At 42.2% G+C, this 20,280-nt stretch overlaps 1 pseudogene across 1 annotated transcript; it reads left to right on the forward strand.

The window, feature by feature from the left end:
* The first annotated feature begins 1,014 nt into the window (after positions 1-1,014).
* LOC149079692 (uncharacterized protein CG3556-like) lies at positions 1,015-20,280 on the forward strand (annotated as a pseudogene). The gene is made up of 10 exons (XR_016193633.1): positions 1,015-1,237; positions 11,439-11,561; positions 13,717-13,845; positions 13,955-14,300; positions 14,401-14,665; positions 17,267-17,433; positions 17,525-17,729; positions 17,819-17,987; positions 18,690-18,865; positions 20,112-20,280. The product of XR_016193633.1 is annotated as an uncharacterized protein CG3556-like (transcript).

Genomic DNA, 20,280 nt, shown 5'->3' on the forward strand with positions numbered 1-20,280 from the left:
TGAGCAACTAATATTAGAGAAAATCAACAATATCTTTTGAGACTTTCTTTCAAATCGAACACAACTCAGGTCTATCGCCATCTATGGGCACACCTTTCGAGACTGCAAGTTTTTGAAGTGAGAAAAAAAATTTGATTCCCCCCCCCCCCCCCGATTGCGGTCCCTAGATGTTGAAGAACCAAACACGCCCTGCTTCTATCTCCTTTTACTGCTACCCTGGACTAGTAGGGGGTACCCTGGGCGGCAAGTTTTAAGGGAAACAAATATCTTTCGTGACATTACCTCCATGGCCCCACACAACTTGTAGCGGGGCCCCTAGGCTGGAATCTTTTGTGGGCCCCTTCGGTCAGACTTTTAACGGGACCCTTCTGTAGTTAATTTATAGCGTGAAAAAGCAAAAAAATGATGATAATCGTCCCGGGCCCCAGGGCTAGAGCCCTGTCAGCCCCCCCCCCCTATGTGGGGACCATGATTACCTCAAACTGCAAGGTTTTGGAGTGAAAAAAAATTTTGCGGCCCCTAGATATTGAAGAACCAGACACATCCTACTTCTCATCTCCCTTGACTGCTACCCTGGACTAGTAAGGGGGGCCCTGGGCGGCAAGTTTAAGGGAAACAAAAAAATATCTTCCCGACTGCCGTTTCAAATTACAAGGTTTTAATTGAGAAATTTTTTTTGGAACCAGTTCCAAATCCTGGGTATTGAAGGACCAGAGACGGCCCCATCTTCCATGATTGGGACCCTGGGCTGTAAATTTTTTGAGGAAGCAAATACGTCTTTTGGACCATAACCTTCAATTCGCAAAATTCTGAATGGGGAAAAAATTAAGAAAAAAAAATTAAATTAGTTTTTTTTTCCTTCTTTATTGTCGAGTTTTTTGGCGAAGATATCATCAAAAAAGATGAGAATATTGGCGATAGATGGCGATGATTTTAGTTTTTTCTTTTTTATCACTTTCCCTTCCCCCTTTCATTCCCATCACATCATTAAAAGTGAGTCTCGTAGAAGACGGGACAGACCTGCTGGTTCGGAGTCGCGCATATCGGTGCCGGTCATTGCTGCTCACGCCACTGTCCTCCAATAACCGATTGCACAACTGACGCTATTTTCTAGTCAAGGATATTACTAAACGGAGTGAAAAACAAAATAAGGAAGCGATGAAGTATTATATGGTGTTCATCTTTCTGGCCTTGTTCTGTTCGGCTTTTGGTGATGATGACGACGAAGACACCACTGGTGAGTATTTTCTCAATTATTGTAATAAATTTAATTACTACGCCACTGAATTCGTTTGCCACTCAAGTTTTCCGCGAAATTATCAATTTTCAAGCTTTTTTTTTTTTGAGGAAAAACGTGAATAAAAAGCACGTGCTGTAAAAGTATGCGGAAGCGCGGCAGTGGCGTAACCACTTGATGATTCGATGAGTTTTCCCGGGTTGATTTCAGCCCTAGAATCTAAAATTATGTTTTCGTGGATTTTTTTTTTTAATTTTTAGGGCACGCTCTTGAAAGGTTCCTGGCTAGGGCCCCCATAAATTCTTGGGCGGGGCCATTTTTTTAAGGGTGAGAGAAATGTTTTTTAAAAAGGCGTCCTATACGCCCTCGCAAATTCATTGCTTGAAAGATTACGAGAAACTTGAGAACGATGTGGGGAGGAATTGAGGCCCCCCCCCCCCCCCCCCTGCTGAAGTTTTCTTACCCGGGCCTTCTTGTAGGGGGTCCATAGTAGTTTACTGCCACGAGTTAAGTAATTTGAAGCCTTTAAAAGCCTGGGTTGGGCCTCCTCTCGACTGCCGTAGGGAGTAAACTTATTGCATTTCGAAGGTAGGTGCGGGGAAAATTTATCAGTGGTGTCTCGATGGGGTGGCTCTAGGGCCCGCACGGGCCAAATCCGAGTTGAAAGGGCGAGAAAAAAAAGTTTTGTCTCCTAAAAGTGGGCAGTGGGTGCCGAAAAATGTCTCGCATGGGTAGGGGTTTTTCCCTCTAGCCACCCCTTGGCGTATCCGTAAATTATTGTATGTACAGTGCTGTGTCTTATCGCATTTGCCCCAAGAGAAGGCGCCTCATAAAAACAAGAACCCGTTGAAAATTATGAGAATTTGCTAGGCAGGGCCTCAGAAACGTCACTTGGTCCGGGGCCCCACGATGCTCTTAAGACTGCTCTGTGCATGTATTTTATAATGCTGCTTCGAACCCCCTACCGAAATCGTGAAGCTGGACCTCCATGAATAAAAATAGAATTCAATATGCGTAATATACGGCAGTGGCGTAACCATTTAATGATTCGATGCGTTTTTTGGGTCTACCGTTGGGAGGGGTCCGTTTTTAAAATGGTTTCTGATGGAGGCCCCTTCGCGCATTTCGGAATGAGGCAAGGACTTCTGATCAGCTAGAGTTTTTATGGGTGCCCCTAATTTGCTTTTTTTTTATTATAATTTAATGCATAATTTTTAAAAAGTATATCCCGCCCCATCCCCCCCCCCCCCAAAGCTAGAGCTTTGTTAGATAGGCCTTGTTCCTAGAGGTCCATGTTTGACTGAAGATTAGGCTGAAGGCAGGGCCGTCATAAGAGCATCATGGGACCCCGGGCCAAGTGGTTTTTCTGAGGCCCTACCTGGTGAATTCTAGAAAACTTCAACCGGATCTCATTTTTGTGAGGCCCCTCTTCTCTTGAGGCCCGGATGGGCCCATGCGTTAAGACTACACTGACTGAAGGGTCTTGTCAAGTGATATCCAACACCATTTTGTAAACATTGAAATGTGTCCCATAAGTGTATGTACATCATGTGATTTCCCCACATCGTAAGACCCCTTTAGGCTGGGATTTTGCAGGCCTAAAGTCAGATTTTTCACGTGCCCTTTATCACTGGCTATTCATAGTGAATTTATAGCATGGTGATAATTGTCCCGCGCTATGGGCTAGAACCTCTATTTTTTGGGAGAGTGAAAAAGCACCCCCCTAAATACTCGGGCATATAATACACAAGGATGCAGGGAATGTCCCCTCAATAAAAACCACCCTTGGGGTTACGCGACAGGTTCGGTCGCACCGAGATTTTGGGGGAGGGGGCACCCCGCACCTATCGTAATAGAAGTGGAAAAAAAATACGCATAGTATATCGCGCATATATTTTCAATTGTGGGATTTTCTCTTATTAATTCAGAATTTCTGTGTATTCTGAGATTTTTCTCTAATTTTGACATTTTCATTGTGCTGAAAAATATTTCAGGGGCGCCGACATGAAGGAAACATTGAAAGGGCTGAAAGTTGCTGGCCGTCCGTATATACGGGACTGAGCCCTTACAAAATGTATTGGGGGCTCAAATTTTCTTAGGCACCTACCCTGAACCTAGGGGTTATGTTTCAGCATTCCTGTATATTTTGTAGTAATGGACTCCGATCCCCCCCCGCACGAGATATTTCTTTTACTTCCGTAGCCCCGATTTTATTTTCGCAACGGTCCTTGCGTCTGCTAAAAGCGTTCCCCAAATGAGTTGGAGCTTAGACACCTTATTTAGTATTTTTTTCACTTCTATAACCGTACGTGCGAAGCTCGGTGTGACCGCACCTGACGCACACCCCCTAAAACGGGAGGCTCTGCCTGCAAATTAGTGTTTACATTAGGAAATTTTAACCAGCAAAAATTTCATGAGCCTTGTCTTTTCCATGCTTTTTCACCATACAAGCCCATGAAACATCCCACTTCCGACACCAGTTTTGTCGCCGCGTCGCGCTGCTCGTCGAACCTGTCATTCGATTCGTCCTGTCGGCGTCGCGCGGATCTCTCCCGGGTTCTTCGCGGACACTCACGGGGGGGGGGGGGGGAACTTGTTGGTGTCCGGGTGGGCTAATTGGAGGGGCTCAAGTCTGAGGAAAGGCTGGAGTGAGACCTCGCTCCACGAATTTCGATGCAACTTTCAGGGTTTTGGCCATAACTTTTAGTGGACCCTCGGATCCCAGGGTCCCCTGTCCGGGCGATTCAAGTGTGGGTCTGGTTTTGACAGTCCTGTTCAAGAAATTTTGGAACTGATACTCCCGTATTGATGATTTTTTCTAATTAAACGTGAGATTACTATTTGCGATGCCCGAGGGTAGAAACTGGAGGGAGGGAGGGAATGTGATGCCCCAGAGAGGCACTGGACCCCAGGAAGGGCTCTCCAAATTTACTCTATAGGGTGGATTTACATCTACAGACACTCACCGTGTCTTGTCAGACACCGGTACTTTCTTTAACATAAACCAATGAACGTATTCGTATATATATCGTATCGTGGCTGCGCCGGAAAACATTTTTATTTTTAAAGAATGTTTTGCCGTGTCTGTAGATGCGAATCACATAGGCGGCGATAGACCTGAACGTCTGGGGGGTCACGGTCATTATTGCTGGGGGGGCATGATGTTAATTCATATATACACACGTATACATTGGATCAGACGACTCCACCTTTGACGCTGGTGGGGCAATGCCCCCCCATGACCCCGTATCTCCGCCCATGATGTGAATCCATTCCCCCCCCCCCCCCCATTCATTTGAAATTACTTACGAGAACACGGCACCGAAATGTACAGTAGCTCAGGACGAGGACGACAGTCAGTTTGTTTCTAGTTCCGGTCCCGAGTATTACAAGCACAGTATAAGCAGTGTTACAATTACAGTAAGTTAGGGCAGAAACGAGATTAAAATACAGGGGGTTTTTAATTGAAGTTCTGGTATTCCGAGTACTAGATTTTTTTTCAAAAACTACTCGTCCGAATACAGCCAAATTTTCAGGATATCTTAATGAGACCGTGGAGAGATTTATGCAACAAAAAACTAGTTCAATTTTAGACCCAAAGGTGGGGGAAAAAGTGGCACTTTCTATTACATTTATCTATCCATCCATATAGCCACCAAGTTTCGATGGAATACGTCCACCAGAACGGGAGCTCCTTGATCGGTGTACTGACGGGCGCTATATAGGTCTGGGCAGTGTCGGTATACACGTTCGTTTTTCGGGCTTTTACCAACTCGCCCTGGTAAAACCTAGTTTTTACCACTCTTCGGGCTTCTACCGTAACATGCACACCTTATGGAAGCATGAGAAAAAAAAGAATTCAATAGCGCCCGGAGCAAAGGCCCCTCCCCTATCTGCGGATTCCATTGTCCATCAGGGGACGGGTGCAAAATGCAATTTTTTTTTCAAAAATTGCATTATATTTTTGCTGCATACTTCTCTCCCATGTCCTCGAGCATTTTCTTTTTCTGAAAAAATTTGCAACGAATACGTTTTCTTGTTAAGCCAAATTCAAATGAGTACAGTGGGTACAAATTGGTTAAGACATGGATTCTCAAACTTTTGCCACCGGTGGCTTCCCAGAGCAGTTTAACGCAAAGACCTTTGTCAGTGGTTGGCAACCCCCCTGAACAGTTTAAAAAACCCCTTGGGTAAAGATATCCCCTATACAGCCAAATTTTCAGATGAGTACGGGTATGAGTATTCTTATAATTATACTATATTTCAGTTTGACTAGCAGCAATATAACGAAGCCCTATGTAAAAATTTCAATCTATAAATCGCGAGCCCCCCTTAGATTCTTGTGGAGAGCGCCCTAACATTGTTTACGCTCTGGAGGATAAAATAAGTCTCTTCAGTTTTGGAATAGGCCGTTTCGCGTTTAAACTGATCGCCATTGAAGATGAAAAGGCCAACGTACGCACTTCTTTGTGCTGAATTAGAAATTTTCGCTTGTCCATGCTATGTCTGACTTGGTGCAGCTCGCGATTGTAGTGGAGGTGTGGAGAGAAAGGCCCGGTGATGGGCCTTTTTTTTTTTTTCAGCGAAAAGCCCAATGACAAGATCTAGAGCTGGTTTTAGAACGGGTTGTACGTAAAACGTAACATACGATGTGGCGTGATAACGGGGTCTTGCCCAATGTCAAGGCCGCAGGTGCACGTGGTTTGCTTTTTATAGTCTTTGGGCTCGAGCCAAGCCCTTATTTTTTTCCTTAATGGCGTATTTAGCTTTCCGCCTTTTTTCTTATGACGTAAAATATGGATGTCGTGCTGCCACGGCCTATTAAAAAAGCTAGGATGAGGCTCTAGGCCACCGTCGATAGATGCATCGCGTCAGACAGGTGTGCCAGGTTTATACCCAACTGCAAGAAAAATGTTCCAGGGCTACAGGCGCCGGAACCCGGAGGGCTGAGGCTATTTGAGCCCACAATTATGGGGGTTGAGGTCCCCAATATTTGTGGTGAATATATTATACAACTTCACACTCCACCTCCGCGTACGGGCTTGAGTCCCGTAAGTACGAATGATGGTATTCAGCCCTCAATGTTTTTCATTGAGTGAGGGCTCAATGCATCTCCCCCAACACCCCCCAGTAATTTTGAACGAACTAAAGTCAACTCGGTGCCCTTCCTAAGCCCAGGGCATCAGACCCCCCTGCTCTCCCCAATTGTGGCCCTGCATATTATTCCTCTCTCGCTCTATCTCTGAGCCCCATGATTATTTTTATATAAACTGGAAAAAGCTCCCCCCCCCCCCCGAAATCCGGATCGAGAGGCCGGATTTTTTTTATACATGGGAATTCCTGCACTTTTACGAGAATTGTAGAAATTGGGCGGTTTTTCTGAATTCATATGAAAAAATGCTATTGGGGTCACCAATGCTATGGTGCTCAACCCCGAAGGCCACTAGATTTTTTTTTCCCACATAATAAATTCACTATAAAGATGGATCGTGAAAAATCCTTGGGACTGAAGACCAAGTATTGGGATCTTCTGCAGAATGTAAGGGTTCTGGGACGAATTAACAATGATCGATAGCAGATAGTGTCCGGGGGGCATATCTCTCAGAAATAGATGAAATAAATTGATAATTGAGCGAAAGCATTCGCGCAGGGATCGCGTCTGTTCTAGGAATATTTAATTGAAATCTTATTGTGGCAAAATTGGGGGGGGGGGGTCCTTAGTAGCCTTGTCCAAGACTCCCTCCCACCAAGCAAGGCTCTCATTTTTCATGCGTCTAAGCTGTTCCTATTAGCGGGTTAGCTGCAGGGCTCATGGCCGCCCAAGGGGGAAGGGCTGACACGGCTCCAGACCAGGAAACGTCTAGCGACCCCGGGCACAGATCCGCGACTAAGATACTTGGTCAACCGGCGAAAGCTGGAATTTGGCACCCCCATGGCATTCCCTCGTTTATGTATTGGTTACAGAAATGATTCGGCACCCCCCTGGTCCAGTGCCCGGGGCACCAGACTGCATAGATGGGAACGGGGGTATTCTGCATCTCCACTGCCATTTGCCCCCACCACCATTCAGTGAAAAAACTGCGAACCCCCCTGTTACCCTCGTTGGTTCTCCATCCCTTAAGAAGAGGGGTCTCACAAAAATTAGAACTGGTTGAAATTTTCGAAAAATTTTCCAGGTAGAGCCTCAGCAAAATCATTTTGCCCCATGATCATGATGCTCTTAAGACGGCCCTGTTTATGCCCCCTCCCCATCATCGTATTGTTGCTAATTTTTTGTGGTGGAGACTGCTTGCTTAAAAAAGAAGCGTAAACATGTCTGTCTGGGATCGTTTAAGGACGGCAAGGGGAGTCGTGATTTATGTTTCCTATCGATGTATATATAATTAAATTGCTCGAAAACAAATAATTGACGCCTCTATTACAAGTGGAGATGAGGGGCGCCTCATTTTTATTATCAGCACGTCAATAGCGATGATCCCAATTGACCTGATCCGCCGACTTCCGTGTTTTGATAATAGCTAGCTGTTGATGTAATTCGGACGTAACTCTTACACTGGGAGAAGTGATTGAGGAAATCTGAGATAAGGGGGATCGCCAAATAGCTTCCAGGGTATGTTTGGCTAAAGCAGATTATACAGATTTTGAGTTGCCTTTTCCTTCAATCATTCTGCCTGTTTGGAGAGGGGCTCTCTCCAATGCAATATAGCGGCATGCACCCCCCCCCACCAATCCTCCTGCAGCAAGGCCTCTGGGATGGGAATCTTTGGGCTTCAGGGACAGATTTTACGCCGGCAGTGGGGGAATCCATTCAGGGCCGTCTTAAGAGTATCGTGACCTCCCGGGCCAATTGATTTTTCTGAGGTCCTACCAAACAAATTATCGGAAATTTCAACCAGATCCCATTTTTGAGGGCCCCGGGCCGTGCCTTTAAGACGGCACTGGATCCATTCCGCGACGCCTCCCCGGGATAAAGCCCCGTCAGCCCTATGTGGGAGGGCAGTAATGAGAGCCCCCCCCCCCTGAAATGTGAGATGACTGGCTTCAAGGGCGGAGATGGGGCTCGCTCCTCCCCCAGCGGAAAGGTAATCAGTCGAGTCCAAGTCCATATAATAGTATAATTGGTATATACACTGAAGAGCCAAAAAAACTGGTTCACCTGCCTAATATCGTGTAGGGCCCACAGAAGTGCCGCAACACGACGTGGCATGGACTCGTCTGAAGTAGTGCTGGAGGTAATTGACACCATGAATCCTGCAGGGCTGTCCATAAATCCGTAGGAGTAAGAGGGGGGTGGTGATCTCTTTTGAACAGCACGTTACAAGGCATCCCAGATATGTTCAATAATCATCCAGATATGTTCGTAACTCTTACACTGGGGATGTAACTGTCGTGTCTGGGGATTTTGGTGGCCAGCGGAAGTGTCTAAAGTCAGAAGAGTGTTCCTGGAGCCACTTTGTAGCAATTCTGGACGTATGGTGTCGCATTGTCCTGCTGAAATTGTCCAAGTCCGTCGGAATGCACAATGGACATGAATGGGTGCAGGTGATCAGACAGGATGATTACGTACCTGTCAGAGTCGTATCTAGACGTATCAGGGGTCCCATATCACGCCAACTGCACACGCTCCCATACCATCAGAGCCTCCACCAGCTTGAACAGTCCCCTGTTGACATGTAGGGTCCATGGATTCATGAGGTTGTCTCTATACCCGTACACGTCCATCAGCTCGAAGCAATTGGAACCGAGACTCGTCAGAACAGGCAACGTGTTTCCAGTCCTCGACAGTCCAATGTCGGTGTTGTCGGGCCCAGGCGAGGCGTAAAACTTTGTCGTGCAGTCATCAAGGGTACACGAGTGGGCCTTCGGCTCCGAAAGCCCATATCGATGTTTCGTTGAATGGTTCGCACGCTGACACTTGTTGATGGCCCAGCATTGAAATCTGCAGCAATTTGCGGAAGGGTTGCACGTCAGTCGTCGTTGGTCCCGTTCTTGGAAATCGCCAAATTCACATGACATCGCGCTTTTGAGCCATATCTCGGCAACGGAAACATTGAGAAAATAGAAGGTGGGGGGGGGGTGCTGTAATACAAGAAACAAGAGTGTAAGCTATTGGGGTGTCTCAAGACTATCAGTTACGGACCTATTTTGCGCCTCCTGTCTATCGCCACTCTCCCCCATAGCTTACAGCGTGCGTCAGGGCCCGTAGGCTGGAATCTTTCGCGGACCCAAGCCAGGTTTTTGCATGGGGGTGAGCGCATAGGCGGAGACAGACTTGGAAGTCTGGGGGGGCACGGTAATTATTGCTGGGGGGGGGGGAACACGATGACGATGTCAATTCATAGCCCCACGCCCCCCTCCGTATCTCCACTTATGGGTGCTCGCCGTTCTACAGTTAATTTATAGTGTGGAAAAAGAAATTATAAGGATTTAGTCCTGGGCCCTCAAGCTGGAGCCCTGTCAGTCCTACCCTTGTGGTTGCTGCTTGCGACAGAACCTGGGTGTCTCGCGGTTTCTCCAGTCCTACCCTTGGGGGTCATGCCCTCCCTCAAGACTTATCAAAACAATTCATAACAAAAAAAATTCTTTCATCCTATTTTGTATCTCTCCAGAGCAGAGACTGTCTTCTCCACTTGCCCATTGTGATAATAGTACAGGGGCGGCGCTTGGCTATGTGGCTCACTGCTGTTGCACAGATGCCATTTAATAGGAGTGCTAAATCTGAGACTAATGAGTAAAAAAATTCCATTGGCTAAAAAAGTTCTGTTCTGGAGAAATGCAAAATAAGAGATGAAAGAGCGAAAGAATTTTTTTGTTTGGAATTGCGTTTTGATAAATCGTGAGGGAGGGCATGACCCCCAAGGGTAAGGCTGTACTCCACCCAGGACAATTCTCATAAGTTTTGGGACTTTTAACTATTTTTTCATGTTATAAATTAACTATAGAAGGTCCTGTGAGAAGTCTGACTAAAGGGCCCACAAAAGATCCCAGTCTAGGGGCCCTGCTCTAGGATGGGGGCTTAAGGCATGGGTCCGCCCGGTGGCCTTCAAGATAAGAGGGGGCCTCACAAAAATGAGATCCGATTGAAATTTTCGAGAATTTGCCTTGTAGGGCCTCAGAAAAATCACTTGGCGCGAGGCCCATGATGTTCTTAAGATGGCTCAGTGGGGGGGCATGCCCTCACCCAGAATGTTCCAGAATAGTCAAATGATAGCAAAGGAAAAATTCGGCTTCTAACTTGTCTGGTCCCTGGAGTACCAGAAACACCTTTTTTTGAAAAAAATTTCTTAGTAAAAAATTTCATTACATCATTTTTATAGGATAAGTAACGATGGCTCACAAAAATAAGTGCTGTTTCAAGGATTAAGTTATCTGGCATTAAATAATTCTAGAATAAAAAGAAAACCGAGAAAAATCTACGAAAGCGGGACATATAGCCATGCACATTTTTTATGGTAAACAATGATACACAGCTTTCTTCTGAAAAAAAAAAAAATCTGGTTTATCTCGAGGTGTCAGCCTCCTGCCAGGGTTGCCATTAGGGACAACATATAAGGCTTTGCACCTGGGTGGCAGGTAAGCCGAGCTATCCTTGCTGGTTCATCTTGGTGTGGGGATACAGGTCAGGTAACTCATTTGCAGGGAGGATGCAAATAAGATAGTTTGTCTGGCATGTCTTTTCTTCTAGGTTGGTTTGTTCTTATGAGCCATGTTGGAAGTGTCAGACATCAATTTGATGGGGGGGGGGGGGTGAGTCTGGCTAATAACTTAAGGAGCTCTTGTTGATCACTCAAAACTTTTTAAGGTCACAATCAAAAAATAAAACCACCTGTTATTCCAGGAAGACAATTATTCCTTTGAAACATATGTCCCTGATTAAACCAGATATACAGAAAACAAATTACGTGTGTTCTCTATACAAAATCCACAATTTAGACCAATCGTTGTCAAATTTTACATAAATAGCAAACAGGACCCACACAGATTGCTAAAAATTTTCAGGCAACATAGTTCTTAAGGCCCCAACAATGATTTTTGTAATGTTTACTTTGGTTACCATTGTTTCCAAACAATGCATTTCAGACATGTTAATTCTCCTTTGTAATAGTCTGCCATTTCTTCAAAGCTCCTAGTATATGGAGAAAAACTGGGCAGAACCGGGTATTATAGCTAGTTATTTATAGCCTTGTTGTTTCATTGTTAGAGTGTGATGAAGATGAATTTACGTGCACTAATGGCGAATGCATTTCTCGAAATGAATGGTGTGATGCCAGTGAAGACTGCGATGATGGCAGCGACGAAGCCTTTTGCAAAAAAAGCTCTTATTGTAAGTTAATTCTTTACATAAATGTTTACATATAATTCTAGGTATTGAATTTTTCAATCGACTGATTTTGAATTTTTTCACACTTGATTGCTGAGCACGCTTTTCACTGAGCACTTACATGCTCAATGAAAAATGTTTTAACTTGGGTCAATTAATTTTATAACCTTGTCAAGAGGGAGCACTAACCTGCAACCTGAATATTTAAAATCACAAAGCAATCTGGTAGTGGGAAATAGTTTACTCACCCAGGTGCAAGTGGCTTGTAAATTTAGGCTCTCCAGTAGCAAAACGACATCGTACAATATCTGGATCATATCATTATATATCGGAATGCCAGAGGAATATTGGATGTCGTAGCTAGGATATAGAACGAGAGATCTATATGGTGAAATCATTTGCTATAAATTGATTAAGCTGGAACTGTAAATTTAGGCTCTAACAGAGAAATCTGTCACTGAGCATGTCTTGGTCAAAGACCAGGAAGTTCAATTCCATGACCCCATCCTCTTCGTCACAAAGTGCTCTTAAGCTAAAAAGTTATGCATTGCAATAGTAATGAAAGTGACTGACAGATGGCAGCATAAGATATATCGTATACATCATATATACAGTAATTCCTCGGCTAACGAATGTCTCTGCTTATGAATTTTTGGCTAACGAAGATTTTCTTTTGTGATTTTTCTTCCTCAGCTAATGAATATGGATTCAGCTAACGACATTTTCATTGATATAATAGATGCACATGTTAATATAAAACAGTTGCTTTATGAGCTGAATTCTCTTGTCAATCATCAGAATTAATTTTACTGGAGCCTGATTAATGCATGTACAAATACAAGGCCACAACAGGGAAAATGCCCAATGAGGTGGCTGAGTATGGTGGCATATTAAGGTTGCACACTTTTTCCAGATGTACATAACTTACACTTTGAGATTTTTTGAATCATTTCATGTAAAATGAAAGATTAAGCTGATAGGATTTTTTTTCACAATGCCTTTTCTATTTTCGGCTTGCATGTTCTTTGAGCGCAATACTTTTTAGCGTTTAATAAACGTAAATTAGGTAATTGTTTATTAATTTGGAAAACTTGAGAGCTCACTCACTCCTGAGTTTTGTCCGATAATATTCACAACTATCAGTGTGTTTAATCTTGGAATAATGAATCCTTAAAATATATTTCAAGGTTTGACCTCCTCGGCCACTATTGATAAACTTTCCGATATATTTCAAAATGGAAACTGTCAGAATTCGGGAAAAGACTTGATATTTCTGTAGATATATCGATTATTAGCACAATAGAAGCAATGCCGAATCGAATAAGTATAATCAGGGTTGTGTAGTGTCCCGGGGCAGACTTTTCCTTGGGGGGGGGGGGCTTTAAAGGGTTGTTATGCAAAATAAGTAAATCTTATTGGGGCCCCCTATTTGACTCGGGGTCCTGGGGCAATGACCTAGTTGTCCAGTCTAGTTACTGCCCTGAGTGTAATCATAGATCAGATAGTGTAATACTGGTTTTATTTTTCATTAGTCTTGGCAGGCCACTGAAATGTCATCAGTGAGCCATGGGTTGGAGACTTCTATTCTAGAGGCTTCTTTTCCCATCTCCATGTATCACACATGTGAACTAACTGACCAAATCATAGATGGGGACACTTACAAATTTGACTAGGTTGTCTAGTCTATTAAAGCTAGTGTTAGTTGCAAGTCTTTTTTTCAATGCATTAATTGTTTTTTGGCTGGCCAGCCTTTCTATTTGGTCCACCAGTAAAGAAAATGTTTACTCATTGGCAATGACCTGTTTCTTTTTTGGCAGTTATGACTTTGACATAGTGCTGGATGCATTGTTGTGCTGGGTGACAGTAAATTTGTTTCTAGTTGTACTCATGGTCCCCCAATTATTTTCATTCATGGCAGTGGGACTCAGCAGCAGCTGTTGGGCCATGTAACCTTTTGCAGCCAAATCCTGAGGTGGAAGGGTAGAAAAAGTTTTTGGCCAATAAAAAAGTTAAGGGGAAATTGATTCCTGTTCATTTTAGAAAAGGCGCCATATTAACTACGGGTTGGATCATAATATACAGTAGGACCAAGAAATAAACTGTAAACAAGTGATTTTTAGCGTAAAAAATACCTAATCTTAATTTGTTTCTATTCTAGTCATTTCCGACCCAAATAGCTGTAAAAAGAAGCCTAATTTATCCTTTGCAAAGATGGTCCATGTTATCCTATTTCCCGCGAGATGTGATGGATATGATGACTGTAAAGATGGCTCTGACGAAGTTGGATGTAAGTAAGAAGCCAGTGGTTGTGTGCATTTGCTGTTTGCATATTTTCAATTTTAGTAATATTTCGCCATTGAATTATATTACAAAGTTATGAATTTTGAATTTCTTAGGTACGACGACAACCCACATGCCGACATCGACACTACCAATAGACCAAACATCTGAAGCAACAACAATATTTGACGAAGACGAATCTGAGGATATAGACAAAGATATTACAGATGACATAGATATCAACTTGATCGATTTAGATGGCGATTCATATCCTGAGCAAGTCAAGGCTGGTCTCAAATGGCTGTTTTCTGTTCGTAAACCAAACTATGGATGGGGTCACAACACCCCTAGGGCTTTAGTTGCCCTGGGCCTTGCAAAACCAGATATGTTTTCAAAGTCTTCAGAAGATGCAAGCTTGATGAAAAAGCAACTTCAGATACAAGTTGCTATAGACTTTGTCAAGTAAGGGTTCTTATTTTATTTTGCATGTGAAAACATAAGTTTCAAAGTTCGCATCAGTGTTATACTGCCGTGTTTTTAAGTTTTATAATTGCAATTTCAGAAACTATACTGAACCTGTATCGCTCAGTCGCCTTGCTCTATACATAAACTCCATGTTAGCAACCTGTCAGGATCCACATAATTTCCATGGTTTGAATCTGGTGAAAGATCTTCGACACAGGACTATTTCTGCCTATCGCCAAAAACTGCTTTTGTGAATCCAGTAGCTCTGCTAACTCTTTGTCTAGTGGGCGAAAGTACCGAATCGGATATTCACAAACTGATGGAAACTGTTCGAGTAAGAGCAGAGGAACAAAGATGGATTGGTAAGTTAAATAGTTTGGCTTTTCATTCCTCGAAGTTAACCAAATTAAAATTCAAAAACTTAAAATACTAGGGTTTTGTAAATGGAGGAAAAGCTATTTAATACATAAACTATTTTAATAATTAATATACTACATAAACTTGTACTACATATCTTGCCTTTTGGATATAGCTTACATTAGTAATTTTATAAAATTATCGGGACTTTTGTTGGCTATTTGTCAATCTGTTGAAGGTGAGAAGGGGAAAGTTTACTTCACAAACAAATTTTTGAAACTGTTCTAAAGTGAATGCCGCAAAATGATTACTTTACCTTAGACAGGGTCTGATGTTTTGGTAATGGGAGTCCTGGGCAAAGAAGGCAATAAGAGGTTCCCCATGACTCTGAGCAAGAAAACGTTCATTGGCAAACATATCTATACATAAGTAAACCCCCTCTCCCCAACAGAAAACCCCCTTAGATGCTGCCACCTTTCCTTTACGGCCAAATAATTTCCCCATGCATAATAAAAATGTGTACTTCTCTCAAATCCTGGATTAAGTCACCCTTATTTTGTGGGCAATTTTTTTTTTTTTTTGCACCCGCTGGTGCAAACGAGGTTTTATTGTATATGAAATTTTCTGTTTGTGTATGCTCTCTATACAAAAATCTATAATTTCAGACCAATCTTCGTCACATTTTACATTATATATACGAAATTGGACCTAACTTGAATGATAGGCTATTTTTAAAAGTTTGTCAAAGCCTGAAATAGGTGGGAAACTGACGGGTAACAATGATTTTTGGAATGCTTACTTTGGTTACCATTGCTCCCAAACAATGAGTATGACATGCTCATTCCTTTGCAATGGTTTGTTACTTTATCGATGTTCCCAGCATATGGTGGGGAAACCTGGCCAGCAGTAGGTACTATAGATAGATTAATTTCTCTATTTAGGGTGTAGAAAATTGTAGGGTGTTGAATAAATGTTCTGTATATCCACGTAAAAGTCTACTTGAGAGTATCTGGGTACTCCCAAACTCCAGTGATTTGAATAAATCGGGCCACAACTCTTGTGCTGCATGCGCACAACTGTTCTTGAGTGTTCTTCGCTAGAGGGTTTTACTTTTGTCATTTTTGTTGGAAAAATCCAGCATTTTATGAGAATTTTCGTTAAAACCTAGTTTACACAGTACTTGGATGCTGGATTTCTTTTTCATTTGTTGCAAAAATGATTGTGGAAAGAGACGTGAACCCTCTTATGTATCCTCGTAAATGAGGGGGGAAATTTATTTCAAGATTATTCAAAATAGAGAAATGAATCGAGAGAAATTAAATGTATGAAAATAAAATAAATGAAATATATCCTTTATATAGCCACGGGCTTGTAATGGCTCTCTAAAACTTTAGTGGTGAACAATTTCTAGGGCATTGAATTTTTATGTGCTTCTGTTTCAAGAACATCTGTTAACACACTTGTATGTAATCATTTTTTCCTAAAACGTTAATATAAATCGGGATATTTTTAGTGATATTACACATTTGGTAAAATATCTTTTATTAAAACTAAATTTTTTTAATTAATGTGTTTTATTGAAATTTTCTTATGTAATATACTATATAATGTAATATATAATGAATGCACTTGAAAAGGCAAGAACTATGTAAATATATAATCCTGTTACATAATTTTTCAGGAAAGCACACACTTCTTGCAAAGAGTATATTTTTTCCAGTTAAGAATACGTTAAGGTCTATCTGCATAGGCCTACTTGATTTGACTTTTGTTCTGCAATTTTACTTTGAAAATTTCCCATACTTTTGCTTTCTTCCCCCCCCCCCACTTTCTGTGGGCGGGCAGAGTGTGGAAGGGAAAGAGACGACGACGAGAGAGAAACGAAACACGTCTAGTCAGAGGAATGACATTTAATACAAGCAAAGATAATAACTATCATACAGCAGTGGTCAAGTGGAGGGAAAAAAAGTCCCTAAAAGAGGGAAAAGTTGCGTATGTGGGGAAAGAACATGAATACACATACAGTAAAAAGGGGAAAATGATATTATTCCAACACTTCCCCCACACAACTCTGTTCAGACTGCAGCCTTGGCAATTTAAAACTAGACTCCATGCTAGTTCTTTTTTGATGAACTTATTTTCGATGGGTGCTCCCAAGCTCGACGGTCATCTAGTGTGTTGCTTGGCTCATAATGAAATATTTTGTGAAAGTCTTACACATGGACATATCTTTAGACTGCGTGCTCAGAATTGATATTGCTCCTGTTCATATACCAGAGGTATACTCGTGAGGGGGGGGGGGGGAAAGGGGTTTAGGGAGGCTACTACCTAAAGGGTGGCAAATTCGGAGGAATAAGTAGTAAAGAAACATTTTTCTGCTTTCCAACAGTGTCTAGTTTTATCTCCACTTGACAAATATAACACCACCTTAGCATTACTAAGGCAGGATATATAATCTAATTCTATAAACTATTTATACAGTGCCTGACTTGCTTTTATGTGTCTGGCAGTGTTGCCATTATTTTTCTGAAAAAACCAACTTATTTAAATGCACTTTTTGTTAATTGAAAGCTTTCAATTTTTTAAAAATGGTGTTTGTTCTGCAGATATGCAGTACATATCGTTGATGGCCTTAACATGCATAGTGAAGAACTATCAATTTGGACGCCACCATGCTGAAAGGCTCCAGACTGCAGTATCTCAGGTTATTGCCAGGAAGTCTGACATGGATGGTAGCTTTGGGAATATATACAGTACTGCTCTCGCTGTTCAGGTGAGTCATTTATCATTTTCATTACTTTTAATATGTAAAAAAATTAATGGTTCGGATCGAACTGAACACAATTTTTTCCCTCGTGTTTTAGGCAATGTTGGCTGCTCAAGGAAAGAAAGGGTGGCGTGTGGAGCAATCCCTGAAGTTTCTAGCCGATCATCAGCTAGATAGTGGATCTTTTGGGGATCTTCTATCTACTTATTATATACTACCAGCTCTAGCGGGAAGAAGCCTGGCGAACCTCAAAGATGCTCCCTGCCTTAAACCTACCACTATAGTTAAAGGAGCGAAACTTGGTAATTTTTTACCTTTTTTTCTCTTGCATACATAAGCCACTTTTCATTACAAGATCAAGATTTCCTCAGGTTTTATTCGCTCATTTCAGTGTCTTTAGATACATTGCTGGATTATCAAGGGCCACGGCACTATATCAGATATTCTTTGTATTATGGCAACCCGATTGAAGTGTCTTACTCTGTGCTTCTCCATGTGCCTCTGAACACAACGTTCTTCGATATAATGAGATTGGCTGCACATATTGATCCGAAGTTCAAGTGAGTTGTTTTATTTGCTGGTAGATAAACAATTCTATTTATGGAAACTACCTATCCTATAACAATGATCACATGTGGATTTATGGTTTCGATACCTGTGGGCTACACTAATTTTGAAATTTCTCATCCTAGTTTAATTGGCTTGGCTACCCATTTCTCAAATTTGCCACCCTGGGTTATAGCCAGCTTCCCCATCCCGCAAATGGACCTTTTTGAGTCACTCCCATGCTTGTACTGTTTTGGGCACTTGCATGCTTGTGCATGCTTTAGGTAACTCTTTTGGTCTCTCACTGACCAGGTCACTCCTATGAGGGGAGGGACCGTTTAAGTCAGCAGATTTTTTTTGGTAATTTTGATCCCCCCCCTCAAGCAAAAGTAAGCAAAACTCTCATTCCCCCCCCTCTTGTTAGTAAAATTTCTTCAGCTCCTTCCCCTACCTCCAAATGCACGGCTTGTTTTTTTTGGACTTTTTCTAGCCACTGCATGAACTGGCTGGCCAGCCAGAAGTTTGGACATTGGACAGGTCAATGTACAACAGAACTGCCCAATTTGCAAACTGGCTAATTTTGGGCTGTGACTGTAACATCTGTACATTAAAATACAACCAGATATCTACTGAAGTTATTGAGTGTATTTAAAAATGGTGATGAATGATATGCTGAAAACACTTATCACTATTTTAAATTTTCTTTTTACCATCAGATTTCAGTACGAGTCTGAACCGAACAAAGCCGTATCTGTATACTCAATCGGAAGTGTACCCAACGATGCAGAAAAGGGTAATTATTGGCAGCTTTTTGCCAATTTGAATCAGCGCCGTCACCATCATCAAATCGAGAGGCTGAATGGAAATGCAAATCTTCAGAGATACATGCATGGTATGATAATTTTATTCTACCACCAAGATGCAGCAGAACTCTTAACGGTCATCCCTCAGATGCGTTCATTTTTTTATGGCTGAATAATTTCCCTCGCACACTTTTATTTACATCTAAAACCCCCCCCCCCCGATTAATGGTCACCCTCCTCTTTTGCAGACTAATTCTTTTTGTGAACTGGTATCTGCAAAAGAAAAAAGTATCGCTGTAATTACATAACTTATGACCTTGACTGAAGCTTGATGGACAATATAGCGTTGCAGTTTATGATACTGCTGAAGAAAGAGGATATAGGGAATATCTGGGGTGGGGGGGGGGGAAGGAAGAATCTCGTGCCACCGTAAAGAAAAATTATTCTTCCTATACTGTAAGGTCACATAACACTTTAGCTAAGGAGATGATTTAGTTTGTTTCTTATGCATTGTTCAAATAAATTAACAAAGCTTTAGATAGGTTTTCAATGTTATTTAAAAAAGGAATTTTCAAGACATTTACCAGATATCTACTACCAACTACTCTGGTACCAGGATAACTGCCACTCTCTCTGCCACTCACTTCTATAAACAATGAACAAACTTGAAATAGAATTGGAAGTAATAGTTAGCAAGTAGTTAGGTCCTAAAATAAGTGTTTCTGAATCAGAGAGGTGCCGGTCTCATCTATGTTAAATATTCTGCTGCAGGGCCGCAACTGGGGGGGGGGGGGCAGGTCTTGTGCCCTGGGTGCTGGACCCAAGCGGGGTGCAAATTTCATTCTGAAATATCTCCAATATTACAAGGGGGCGCATAGGCGGAGATTGACTTGGAAGTCGGGGGGGGGGGGCCCAGATGTCAATTCATATATACATTAGATCAGTAGACTCCATCTTTCATGCTGGGGGGAGGGCAGCAATGCTCCCCTGGATCTCTGCCCATGAGGGGGCGTCAAAATATGTGCTTGCCCAGGTGACCAAGCATCTAGTTGCGGCCCTATTCTGTTGGGCAGAAAACTAAATTTGCTTGTTAGTGAATTTAGATTGTTAAAAAACAGATTTCGTTCTGTGTTAAATCTTAAAAACCCTGCTGATGTGTTTTCTAAGGCCAGTATTGTGCTAAAAGTTTGTTTATAAAATCTAAGTGCAGTACTTATTAAGACTTCCCCCACTGGTGTTTACATAAAATGGTGGTATAACACCATTTACGGAGTTACTTTCTTATTCGAATGTTTCAATAAAATTCCTTTTATTGCACTTATTTTCTACTTTCAGGTGTCACATATTTAATTCCCAAGTCTGGGGACCACATAGCCTTTTGGTACAGGCCCATAGGTGAATAAGCGTCTCATTCGTCTCTCCATCCCATTTGTTAAAGTACATATTTTTTTGAACTGTTAGTGTTTTTCCTGAACAATATTCAGCTGTGCTGAAGTGTTTATAA

Source organism: Pholcus phalangioides, unplaced genomic scaffold, assembly GCF_987345545.1.
Source record: "Pholcus phalangioides strain wild (caught in Gottingen) unplaced genomic scaffold, Ppha-v1.0 ptg000012l_1, whole genome shotgun sequence".
Classification (NCBI taxonomy): Eukaryota; Metazoa; Arthropoda; class Arachnida; order Araneae; family Pholcidae; genus Pholcus; species Pholcus phalangioides.